This window comes from Astyanax mexicanus, chromosome 13 (assembly GCF_023375975.1).
Source record: "Astyanax mexicanus isolate ESR-SI-001 chromosome 13, AstMex3_surface, whole genome shotgun sequence".
Lineage (NCBI taxonomy): Eukaryota > Metazoa > Chordata > Actinopteri > Characiformes > Acestrorhamphidae > Astyanax > Astyanax mexicanus.
This window is the reverse complement of record NC_064420.1, coordinates 45,410,920-45,423,818: the sequence shown is the minus strand read 5'-3', so window position 1 is coordinate 45,423,818 and position 12,899 is coordinate 45,410,920. Positions and strand designations below refer to the sequence as shown.

The 12,899-nt window shown below is 46.6% G+C and overlaps 1 long non-coding RNA gene across 1 annotated transcript in view; it reads left to right on the top strand.

Moving 5' to 3' along the window:
* The window catches only part of LOC125780644 (uncharacterized), a 66,270-nt gene extending 53,420 nt beyond the window's left edge, over positions 1-12,850 (top strand). Inside the window, exon 2 of the long non-coding RNA XR_007423902.1 lies at positions 12,323-12,850. This is a non-coding gene — a long non-coding RNA (uncharacterized LOC125780644). The remainder of the gene's footprint in view (positions 1-12,322) is intronic.
* Positions 12,851-12,899: the final 49 nt, after the last annotated feature.

The window sequence follows — 12,899 nt, the reverse complement described above, 5'->3', positions numbered from 1 at the left end:
TTGCTATGGTATCCGGGGTGGTTGCTAAGGTGTTGCTAGGTGGTTGCTAGGTGGTTGCTAGGGTGTTGCTAGGCGGTTGCTAAGGTGTTGCTATGGTATCCGGGGTGGTTGCTAAGGTGTTGCTAGGTGGTTGCTAGGTGGTTGCTAAGGTGTTGCTATGGTATCCGGGGTGGTTGCTAAGGTGTTGCTAGGTGGTTGCTAGGTGGTTGCTAGGGTGTTGCTAGGCGGTTGCTAAGGTGTTGCTATGGTATCCAGGGTGGTTGCTAAGGTGTTGCTAGGTGGTTGCTAGGTGGTTGCTAGGGTGTTGCTAGGCGGTTGCTAAGGTGTTGCTATAGTATCCGGGGTGGTTGCTAAGGTGTTGCTAGGTGGTTGCTAGGGTGTTGCTAGGCGGTTGCTAAGGTGTTGCTATGGTATCCGGGGTGGTTGCTAAGGTGTTGCTAGGTGGTTGCTAGGTGGTTGCTAGGGTGTTGCTAGGCGGTTGCTAAGGTGTTGCTATGGTATCCGGGGTGGTTGCTAAGGTGTTGCTAGGTGGTTGCCAGGTGGTTGCTAAGGTGTTGCTATCCGGTTGCTAAGGTGTTGCTATGGTATCCGGGGTGGTTGCTAAGGTGTTGCTAGGTGGTTGCTAGGGTGTTGCTAGGCGGTTGCTAAGGTGTTGCTATGGTATCCGGGGTGGTTGCTAAGGTGTTGCTAGGTGGTTGCTAGGTGGTTGCTAGGGTGTTGCTAGGTGGTTGCTAAGGTGTTGCTATGGTATCCGGGGTGGTTGCTAAGGTGTTGCTAGGTGGTTGCTAGGTGGTTGCTAGGGTGTTGCTAGGCGGTTGCTAAGGTGTTGCTATGGTATCCGGGGTGGTTGCTAAGGTGTTGCTAGGTGGTTGCTAGGTGGTTGCTAGGGTGTTGCTAGGCGGTTGCTAGGCGGTTGCTAAGGTGTTGCTATGTGATCCGGGAAGGTTGCTAAGGTGTTGCTAGGTGGTTGCTAGGTGGTTGCTAGGGTGTTGCTAGGCGGTTGCTAAGGTGTTGCTATGGTATCCAGGGTGGTTGCTAAGGTGTTGCTAGGTGGTTGCTAGGTGGTTGCTAGGGTGTTGCTAGGCGGTTGCTAAGGTGTTGCTATGGTATCCGGGGTGGTTGCTAAGGTGTTGCTAGGTGGTTGCTAGGTGGTTGCTAGGGTGTTGCTAGGCGGTTGCTAAGGTGTTGCTATGGTATCCGGGGTGGTTGCTAAGGTGTTGCTAGGTGGTTGCTAGGTGGTTGCTAGGGTGTTGCTAGGCGGTTGCTAAGGTGTTGCTATGGTATCTGGGGTGGTTGCTAAGGTGTTGCTAGGTGGTTGCTAGGGTGTTGCTATGGTATCCGGGGTGGTTGCTAAGGTGTTGCTAGGTAGTTGCTAGGTGGTTGCTAAGGTGTTGCTAGGCGGTTGCTAAGGTGTTGCTATGGTATCCGGGGTGGTTGCTAAGGTGTTGCTAGGTGGTTGCTAGGTGGTTGCTAGGTGGTTGCTAGGCGGTTGCTAGGCGGTTGCTAAGGTGTTGCTATGTGATCCGGGAAGGTTGCTAAGGTGTTGCTAGGTGGTTGCTAGGTGGTTGCTAGGGTGTTGCTAGGCGGTTGCTAAGGTGTTGCTATGGTATCCGGGTGGTTGCTATGGTGTTTCTAGGTGGTTGCTAGGTGATTTATATGCATAAATTAGATTAAATGGTGTTTGCACGTTGCAAATACATCAATCAGCTATGCACGCTAGGTTGCTCTGGCCGTTCGGGGGTGTCCAAACTTTTGACCCATGGCTCCATTACACACAGTACTGGGGGGCCGGGGTGTCCAAACTTTTGACCCATGGCTCCATTACACACAGTACTGGGGGGGGGCCGGGGTGTCCAAACTTTTGACCTAACGCTGATTTATCCCATAGCTGCTCCATTACACACAGTACTGGAGTTCTAGCTACCTGTCCTTCGATCTAGCTGCCGTCCTCCGATTGGCCCCATTCATTCCAATGGGGCCACTTCGTACGACATTCGTACGAAATCCGTACGTCGTAACTTTTCGTAACGCATATTTTCGGAAAGAGCTCAATAAGTTCTACAGGTCCTCAATTGGTTTCATCTTCGTATTTCAAAAATTGCGACGTCCACGGGCGTGCAAAGTTCTGCCCATTCATTTTCATTGGGCAAAAAAACGCGTACTTACGAAGTTTTTACGAAAAACGTAAGTCCGATCGGAAAGCTGTATACAAGCCCACCATTCCCGATATGGACGCACGTTTTCTCTTTTGAACGAAGTCGATATTTCGAAAACTGCGGCACTAGTTAACCGGACAAAAAACAGGTGGAACTAGATTGCAGTTCCTGCAGAAACTGCGAGTGTGATTGCAGTGCTGGCTGGTATCTGCTAAGGTGTTGCTAGGTGGTTGCTAAGGTGTTGCTAGGTGGTTGCTAAGGTGTTGCTGTGGTATCCGGGGTGGTTGCTAAGGTGTTGCTAGGTGGTTGCTAGGGTGTTGCTAGGCGGTTGCTAAGGTGTTGCTATGGTATCCGGGGTGGTTGCTAAGGTGTTGCTAGGTGGTTGCTAGGGTGTTGCTAGGCGGTTGCTAAGGTGTTGCTATGGTATCCGGGGTGGTTGCTAAGGTGTTGCTAGGTGGTTGCTAGGGTGTTGCTAGGCGGTTGCTAAGGTGTTGCTATGGTATCCGGGGTGGTTGCTAAGGTGTTGCTAGGTGGTTGCTAGGGTGTTGCTAGGCGGTTGCTAAGGTGTTGCTATGGTATCCGGGGTGGTTGCTAAGGTGTTGCTATGGTATCCGGGGTGGTTGCTAAGGTGTTGCTAGGTGGTTGCTAAGGTGTTGCTAGGCGGTTGCTAAGGTGTTGCTATGGTATCTGGGGTGGTTGCTAAGGTGTTGCTAGGTGGTTGCTAGGTGGTTGCTAGGGTGTTGCTAGGCGGTTGCTAAGGTGTTGCTATGGTATCCGGGGTGGTTGCTAAGGTGTTGCTAGGTGGTTGCTAGGTGGTTGCTAGGGTGTTGCTAGGCGGTTACTAAGGTGTTGCTATGGTATCCGGGGTGGTTGCTAAGGTGTTGCTAGGTGGTTGCTAGGTGGTTGCTAGGTGGTTGCTAAGGTGTTGCTATGGTATCCGGGGTGGTTGCTAAGGTGTTGCTAGGTGGTTGCTAGGTGGTTGCTAGGGTGTTGCTAGGCGGTTGCTAAGGTGTTGCTATGGTATCCGGGGTGGTTGCTAAGGTGTTGCTAAGTGGTTGGTAGGTGGTTGCTAAGGTGTTGCTAGGCGGTTGCTAAGGTGTTGCTATGGTATCCGGGGTGGTTGCTAAGGTGTTGCTAGGTGGTTGCTAGGGTGTTGCTAGGCGGTTGCTAAGGTGTTGCTATGGTATCCGGGGTGGTTGCTAAGGTGTTGCTATGGTATCCGGGGTGGTTGCTAAGGTGTTGCTAGGTGGTTGCTAAGGTGTTGCTAGGCGGTTGCTAAGGTGTTGCTATGGTATCTGGGGTGGTTGCTAAGGTGTTGCTAGGTGGTTGCTAGGTGGTTGCTAGGGTGTTGCTAGGCGGTTGCTAAGGTGTTGCTATGGTATCCGGGGTGGTTGCTAAGGTGTTGCTAGGTGGTTGCTAGGTGGTTGCTAGGGTGTTGCTAGGCGGTTACTAAGGTGTTGCTATGGTATCCGGGGTGGTTGCTAAGGTGTTGCTAGGTGGTTGCTAGGTGGTTGCTAGGGTGTTGCTAGGCGGTTGCTAGGTGGTTGCTAAGGTGTTGCTATGGTATCCGGGGTGGTTGCTAAGGTGTTGCTAGGTGGTTGCTAGGTGGTTGCTAGGGTGTTGCTAGGCGGTTGCTAAGGTGTTGCTATGGTATCCGGGGTGGTTGCTAAGGTGTTGCTAAGTGGTTGGTAGGTGGTTGCTAAGGTGTTGCTAGGCGGTTGCTAAGGTGTTGCTATGGTATCTGGGGTGGTTACTAAGGTGTTGCTAGGTGGTTGCTAGGTGGTTGCTAAGGTGTTGCCAGGCGGTTGCTAAGGTGTTGCTATGGTATCTGGGGTGGTTGCTAAGGTGTTGCTAGGTGGTTGCTAGGTGGTTGCTAGGGTGTTGCTAGGCGGTTGCTAAGGTGTTGCTATGGTATCCGGGATGGTTGCCAAGGTGTTGCTAGGTGGTTGCTAGGTGGTTGCTAGGGTGTTGCTAGGCGGTTGCTAAGGTGTTGCTATGGTATCCGGCGTGGTTGCTATGGTGTTTCTAGGTGGTTGCTAGGTGATGTATATGCATCAATTAGATTAAATGGTGTTTGCACGTTGCTACGCAACGTGCAAATACATCAATCAGCTATGCACGCTAGGTTGCTCTGGCCGTTCGGGGGTGTCCAAACTTTTGACCCGTGGCTCCATTACACACAGTACTGGGGGGCCGGGGTGTCCAAACTTTTGACCCATGGCTCCATTACACACAGTACTGGGGGGGGCCGGGGTGTCCAAACTTTTGACCTAACGCTGATTTATCCCATAGCTGCTCCATACACTCACAGTACTGGAGTTCTAGCTACCTGTCCTTCGATCTAGCTGCCGTCCTCCGATTGGCCCCATTCATTCCAATGGGGCCACTTCGTACGACATTCGTACGAAATCCGTACGTCGTAACTTTTCGTAACGCATATTTTCGGAAAGAGCTCAATAAGTTCTACAGGTCCTCAATTGGTTTCATCTTCGTATTTCAAAAATTGCGACGTCCACGGGCGTGCAAAGTTCTGCCCATTCATTTTCAATGGGCAAAAAAACGCGTACTTACGAAGTTTTTACGAAAAACGTAAGTCCGATCGGAAAGCTGTATACAAGCCCACCATTCCCGATATGGACGCACGTTTTCTCTTTTGAACGAAGTCGATATTTCGAAAACTGCGGCACTAGTTAACCGGACAAAAAACAGGTGGAACTAGATTGCAGTTCCTGCAGAAACTGCGAGTGTGATTGCAGTGCTGGCTGGTATCTGCTAAGGTGTTGCTAAGGTGTTGCTATGGTATCCGGGGTGGTTGCTAAGGTGTTGCTAGGTGGTTACTAGGTGGTTGCTAAGGTGTTGCTAGGCGGTTGCTAAGGTGTTGATAGGCGGTTGCTAAGGTGTTGCTATGGTATCTGGGGTGCTTGCTAAGGTGTTGCTAGGTGGTTACTAGGTGGTTGCTAAGGTGTTGCTAGGCGGTTGCTAAGGTGTTGCTAGGCGGTTGCTAAGGTGTTGCTATGGTATTTGGGGTGGTTGCTAAGGTGTTGCTAGGTGGTTGCTAGGTGGTTGCTAGGTGGTTGCTAAGGTGTTGCTAGGCGGTTGCTAAGGTGTTGCTATGGTATCCGGGGTGGTTGCTAAGGTGTTGCTAGGTGGTTGCTAGGTGGTTGCTAGGGTGTTGCTAGGCGGTTGCTAAGGTGTTGCTATGGTATCTTGGGTGGTTGCTAAGGTGTTGCTAGTTGGTTGCTAGGTGGTTGCTAGGGTGTTGCTAGGCGGTTGCTAAGGTGTTGCTATGGTATCCGGGGTGGTTGCTAAGGTGTTGCTAGGCGGTTGCTAAGGTGTTGCTATGGTATTTGGGGTGGTTGCTAAGGTGTTGCTAGGTGGTTGCTAGGTGGTTGCTAGGTGGTTGCTAAGGTGTTGCTAGGCGGTTGCTAAGGTGTTGCTATGGTATCCGGGGTGGTTGCTAAGGTGTTGCTAGGTGGTTGCTAGGTGGTTGCTAGGGTGTTGCTAGGCGGTTGCTAAGGTGTTGCTATGGTATCTTGGGTGGTTGCTAAGGTGTTGCTAGTTGGTTGCTAGGTGGTTGCTAGGGTGTTGCTAGGCGGTTGCTAAGGTGTTGCTATGGTATCCGGGGTGGTTGCTAAGGTGTTGCTAGGTGGTTGCTAGGTGTTTGCTAGGGTGTTGCTAGGCAGTTGCTAAGGTGTTGCTATGGTATCCAGGGTGGTTGCTAAGGTGTTGCTAGGTGGTTGCTAGGTGGTTGCTAGGGTGTTGCTAGGCGGTTGCTAAGGTGTTGCTATGGTATCCGGGGTGGTTGCTAAGGTGTTGCTAGGTGGTTGCTAGGTGGTTGCTAGGGTGTTGCTAGGCGGTTGCTAAGGTGTTGCTATGGTATCTTGGGTGGTTGCTAAGGTGTTGCTAGGTGGTTGCTAGGTGTTTGCTAGGGTGTTGCTAGGCGGTTGCTAAGGTGTTGCTATGGTATCCGGGGTGGTTGCTAAGGTGTTGCTAGGTGGTTGCTAGGTGGTTGCTAGGGTGTTGCTAGGCGGTTGCTAAGGTGTTGCTATGGTATCCGGGGTGGTTGCTAAGGTGTTGCTAGGTGGTTGCTAGGTGGTTGCTAGGGTGTTGCTAGGCGGTTGCTAAGGTGTTGCTATGGTATCCGGGGTGGTTGCTAAGGTGTTGCTAGGTGGTTGCTAGGTGGTTGCTAAGGTGTTGCTAGGCGGTTGCTAAGGTGTTGCTATGGTATCCGGGGTGGTTGCTAAGGTGTTGCTAGGTGGTTGCTAGGTGGTTGCTAAGGTGTTGCTAGGCGGTTGCTAAGGTGTTGCTATGGTATCCGGGGTGGTTGCTAAGGTGTTGCTAGGTGTTTGCTAGGTGGTTGCTAAGGTGTTGCTAGGCGGTTGCTAAGGTGTTGCTATGGTATCCGGGGTGGTTGCTAAGGTGTTGCTAGGTGGTTGCTAGGTGGTTGCTAGGGTGTAGCTAGGCGGTTGCTAAGGTGTTGCTATGGTATCCGGGATGGTTGCTAAGGTGTTGCTAGGTGGTTGCTAGGTGGTTGCTAGGGTGTTGCTAGGCGGTTGCTAAGGTGTTGCTAGGGTATCCGGGGTGGTTGCTATGGTGTTTCTAGGTGGTTGCTAGGTGATTTATATGCATAAATTTGATTAAATGGTGTTTGCACGTTGCTACGCAACGTGCAAATACATCAATCAGCTATGCACGCTAGGTTGCTCTGGCCGTTCGGGGGTGTCCAAACTTTTGACCCGTGGCTCCATTACACACAGTACTGGGGGGCCGGGGTGTCCAAACTTTTGACCCATGGCTCCATTACACACAGTACTGGGGGGGGGGGCCGGGGTGTCCAAACTTTTGACCTAACGCTGATTTATCTCATAGCTGCTCCATACACTCACAGTACTGGAGTTCTAGCTACCTGTCCTTCGATCTAGCTGCCGTCCTCCGATTGGCCCCATTCATTCCAATGGGGCCACTTCGTACGACATTCGTACGAAATCCGTACGACGTAACTTTTCGTAACGCACATTTTCGGAAAGAGCTCAATAAGTTCTACAGGTCCTCAATTGGTTTCATCTTAGTATTTCAAAAATTGCGACGTCCACGGGCGTGCAAAGTTCTGCCCATTCATTTTCAATGGTCAAAAAAACGCGTACTTACGAAGTTTTTACGAAAAACGTAAGTCCGATCGGAAAGCTGTATACAAGCCCACCATTCCCGATATGGACGCACGTTTTCTCTTTTGAACGAAGTCGATATTTCGAAAACTGCGGCACTAGTTAACCGGACAAAAAACAGGTGGAATAATAATAATAACTAGATTGCAGTTCCTACAGAAACTGCGAGTGTGATTGCAGTGCTGGCTGGTATCTGCTATGGTGTTGCTAAGGTGTTGCTATGGTATCCGGGGTGGTTGCTAAGGTGTTGCTAGGTGGTTGCTAGGGTGTTGCTAGGCGGTTGCTAAGGTGTTGCTATGTTATCCGGGGTGGTTGCTAAGGTGTTGCTAGGTGGTTGCTAGGTGGTTGCTAAGGTGTTGCTAGGCGGTTGCTAAGGTGTTGCTATGGTATCCGGGGTGGTTGCTAAGGTGTTGCTAGGTGGTTGCTAGGTGGTTGCTAGGGTGTTGCTAGGCGGTTGCTAAGGTGTTGCTAGGTGGTTGCTAGGTGGTTGCTAGGCGGTTGCTAAGGTGTTGCTATGGTATCCGGGGTAGTTGCTAAGCTGTTGCTAGGTGGTTGCTAGGTGGTTGCTAAGGTGTTGCTATGGTATCCGGGGTGGTTGCTAAGGTGTTGCTAGGTGGTTGCTAGGTGGTTGCTAAGGTGTTGCTAGCCGGTTGCTAAGGTGTTGCTATGGTATCCGGGGTGGTTGCTAAGGTGTTGCTAGGTGGTTGCTAGGGTGTTGCTAGGCGGTTGCTAAGGTGTTGCTATGGTATCTGGGGTGGTTGCTAAGGTGTTGCTAGGTGGTTGCTAGGTGGTTGCTAGGGTGTTGCTAGGCGGTTGCTAAGGTGTTGCTATGGTATCCGGGGTGGTTGCTAAGGTGTTGCTAGGTGGTTGCTAGGTGGTTGCTAGGGTGTTGCTAGGCGGTTGCTAAGGTGTTGCTATGGTATCCGTGGTGGTTGCTAAGGTGTTGCTAAGTGGTTGCTAGGTGGTTGCTAAGGTGTTGCTAGGCGGTTGCTAAGGTGTTGCTATGGTATCCGGGGTGGTTGCTAAGGTGTTGCTAGGTGGTTGCTAGGTGGTTGCTAGAGTGTTGCTAGGCGGTTGCTAAGGTGTTGCTATGGTATCCAGGGTGGTTGCTAAGGTGTTGCTAGGTGGTTGCTAGGTGGTTGCTAGGGTGTTGCTAGGCGGTTGCTAAGGTGTTGCTACGGTATCCGGGGTGGTTGTTAAGGTGTTGCTAGGTGGTTGCTAGGTGGTTGCTAGGGTGTTGCTAGGCGGTTGCTAAGGTGTTGCTATGGTATCCAGGGTGGTTGCTAAGGTGTTGCTAGGTGGTTGCTAGGTTGTTGCTAGGCGGTTGCTAAGGTGTTGCTATGGTATCCGGGGTGGTTGCTAAGGTGTTGCTAGGTGGTTGCTAGGTGGTTGCTAAGGTGTTGCTAGGCGGTTGCTAAGGTGTTGCTATGGTATCTGGGGTGGTTGCTAAGGTGTTGCTAGGTGGTTGCTAGGTGGTTGCTAGGTGGTTGCTAGGCGGTTGCTAAGGTGTTGCTATGGTATCCGGGGTGGTTGCTAAGGTGTTGCTAAGTGGTTGCTATGCGGTTGCTAAGGTGTTGCTAGGCGGTTGCTAAGGTGTTGCTATGGTATCCGGGGAGGTTGCTAAGGTGTTGCTAGGTGGTTGCTAGGTGGTTGCTAAGGTGTTGCTAGGCGGTTGCTAAGGTGTTGCTATGGTATCTGTGGTGGTTGCTATGGTGTTTCTAGGTGGTTGCTAGGTGATTTATATGCATAAATTAGATTAAATGGTGTTTGCACGTTGCTACGCAACGTGCAAATACATCAATCAGCTATGCACGCTAGGTTGCTTTGGCCGTTCGGGGGTGTCCAAACTTTTGACCCGTGGCTCCATTACACACAGTACTGGGCTCTGGGGTGTCCAAACTTTTGACCCGTGGCTCCATTACACACAGTACTGGGGGGCCGGGGTGTCCAAACTTTTGACCCGTGGCTCCATTACACACAGTGCTGGGGCTCTGGGGTGTCCAAACTTTTGACCCGTGGCTCCATTACACACAGTACTGGGGGGCCGGGGTGTCCAAACTTTTGACCTAATGCTGTTTTATCCCATAGCTGCTCCATTACACACAGTACTGGAGTTCTAGCTACCTGTCCTTCGATCTAGCTGCCGTCCTCCGATTTGCCCCATTCATTCCAATGGGGCCACTTCGTACGACAATCGTACGAAATCCGTACGACGTAACTTTTCGTAACGCATATTTTCGGAAAGAGCTCAATAAGTTCTACAGGTCCTCAATTGGTTTCATCTTCGTATTTCAAAAATTGCGACGTCCACGGGCGTGCAAAGTTCTGCCCATTCATTTTCAATGGGCAAAAAAACGCGTACTTACGAAGTTTTTACGAAAAACGTAAGTCCGATCGGAAAGCTGTATACAAGCCCACCATTCCCGATATGGACGCACGTTTTCTCTTTTGAACGAAGTCGATATTTCGAAAACTGCGGCACTAGTTAACCGGACAAAAAACAGGTGGAATAATAATAATAATAATAAGAAGAAGAAGAAGAAGAAGAATAAGACTTAAGAAGATCAATACTGTGATTGCATTACTGCAATCACACTAATAATAATAATAATAAGAAACAGACTTAAGAAGATCAATAGTGTGATCTGCAATCACACTAATAATAATAATAATAATAATAATAATAATAATAATAAGAAGAAGAAGAATAAGACTTAAGAAGAACAATACTGTGATTGCATTACTGCAATCACACTAATAATAATAATAAGAAGAAGAAGAATAAGACTTAAGAAGAACAATACTGTGATTGCATTACTGCAATCACACTAATAATAATAAGAAGAAGAAGAATAAGACTTAAGAAGAACAATACTGTGATTGCATTACTGCAATCACACTAATAATAAGAATAAGACTTAAGAAGAACAATACTGTGATTGCATTACTGCAATCACACTAATAAGACTTAAGAAGAACAATACTGTGATTGCATTACTGCAATCACACTAATAATAATAATAAGAATAAGACTTAAGAAGAACAATACTGTGATTGCATTACTGCAATCACACTAATTATAAGATTATAAGATCTAACTTACTTAGATATATATATATTTATTCTATATTTTTTGGTCTATTTGTGGTTCTGGACATTATAATAAATTATATATTTGTTTCACCATCACTGTAAATAAACAAGTCTATGGATCTGTTTCCCAGACAGGGATTAAGTCTAGTCCTAGACTATATTATCCTTTCAATGGGAACTCTCCATTCAAAATGCTGTTTAGTCCAAGACTAAGCTTCAATTCCTGTCTGAGAAACTGTTCATAATGTTTTTCTACAAAATACCATTCCACCATTTAATATATATTAATAATGCAGTAATTTAGAAATAATGTAAAATTCTCCTCTAATAAGAAGCAGCAGCAGTGATAATGTTAAGTCATGCTGATACACCCAGCCGGTCACATTCACTGAGACAGTATTAGAGTGATTATTACAGGATTATTATAGCTGTGAATGAGTCTGCACTGCAACCGGTGACCTTAATAGGATCACCTGTCAAACACCACACTCGCTCTAAATCACTCCAGATCACTGTAAATCACTCTATTTCCAGCAGACACAACCACTGGGCTTATCTGTTTCCATCACAGGAGGAGACAAACAATACAGTCTAATAAACACACTGTTTACATGGAGCTGTTTGTGTTTAACCTGTATAGTTTTTATAATGGATAATAAATCGTCACAGCAGTGTGTGTCCAAAATCTGGTAGAAAGTCTCTGACTTACTATCTCATACTTCAAACTATCTCATAATAACAACTTACTATCTCATAAATATAACCTACTATCCCATAATTCTAACTTGCTATCTCATAAGTATAGCTTATTATCTTATAATAATGACCTACTATATTTAATAATAATGATTTACTATCTCATAACTAACTATCTCATAATTTTGACTTACTATCTCATAATTCTAACTTGCTATCTCATAAGTATAGCTTATTATCTTATAATAATGACCTACTATATTTAATAATAATGATTTACTATCTCATAACTAACTATCTCATAATTTTGACTTACTATCTCATAATTTTAACTCATTATCTAATAATAATGACTTACTATCTCATAATTATAACTTACTATTTCATAATAATGACTTACTATCTCATAATTCTGACTTACTCTCTCATTATTATAATTTGCTATTTCATAATAATGACTTACCTACCATCTCAAAGGTCTGTATTTCTATCACATCATTAAAACTTACTATCTCATAAATATCACTTACTATCTTATAATAATGACTTACTATCTCATAATTATACCTTACTATCTCATGATAAGGACTTACTATCTAATAATTATACCTTACTATCTCATAATTATACCTTATTTGGTCATAATATTACTTTACATTATGACATAGTCTCAATATCTCATGATAATGACTTACTATCCCAGAACTTCTCATGATTATAACTTACTGTCTCATAATTATAACTTAGTATCTTATAATTATGACTTAGTGGAGGACCCTTATTTGTTTCCAAGTGGCGGAAATTGACTTCTATAGAAGTCTTATACATAATTATAGCTAGTAGTTCAAAATAGAATTTTTTGAAAGTTTTGAAGGTCAAAAGGTACAGTATTCTGATAATGACCCTTCTGAGATATATAGCAATGCAGCTACTTTTAGCAACTATGCAAATTACATGTATAAATGAGCACTGTTCATATTATATCATTATATTTTATTAAATTATATCATTTTATTTCTTCTGAATTAAGTAATTATTATTTAATGCCATTGCCATGTAGTTTATATTGTTTTGCTTATAAAGTTCCTCATTTTAGCCTAACCTGATTAAATGCTTTAGTTTGTAAATGCTCGGCTTTATTGAAATTGAGGGAAACCTTTAATATATTCTCGAGTGAAAATAAAGTTTAAATGATTGATTGCACGTTTGCAGACTCAGGCGGTGCGGAGTGAGCTGCAGAGGGACCGGCCCCTGGCGTCGCGCTTCGCCATGCTGCTGGGCCTCATGGGCTTTGGGATGTCCGGCTACAGCTCCCGCCAGCTAACGCTGCACTACAAGCCGTCGCCACACCTGCTGCGGTGAAGAAACGAGAGAGAGACAAAGAAAAGAGAGACACAGAAGACAAGGGGTATTAGAAGGGCTAGCGGAGGTAGAGCTCAGCCATTCCGGATAGCTTACTGGCTAACAGAATACTGTAGGCCTGTAGCTATAGCTTGTACTTGATGTTATTTATACAGCGTATGACACAGCCCTCCACATGCACTCATAGAGTAGTCGGTTTTAAAGCTGAAGTTAATCAGAGAACACTTTTTTTTGTGGAAGTAGACGCAGCGTCATGCTAAAGCTAATAGTCTTGATGTGCTTGAGAGGATGGCCAATCCTCAACCAAGCGCTCCCCAGTCTGTTCTGAGATTATACCATGGTATAGACAATTTTACCCATGATGCTGCACTCTGTTAGGTAATTAGGAAGCTGTTAAACTAGCATGAACAGCAATGAACACATTGGT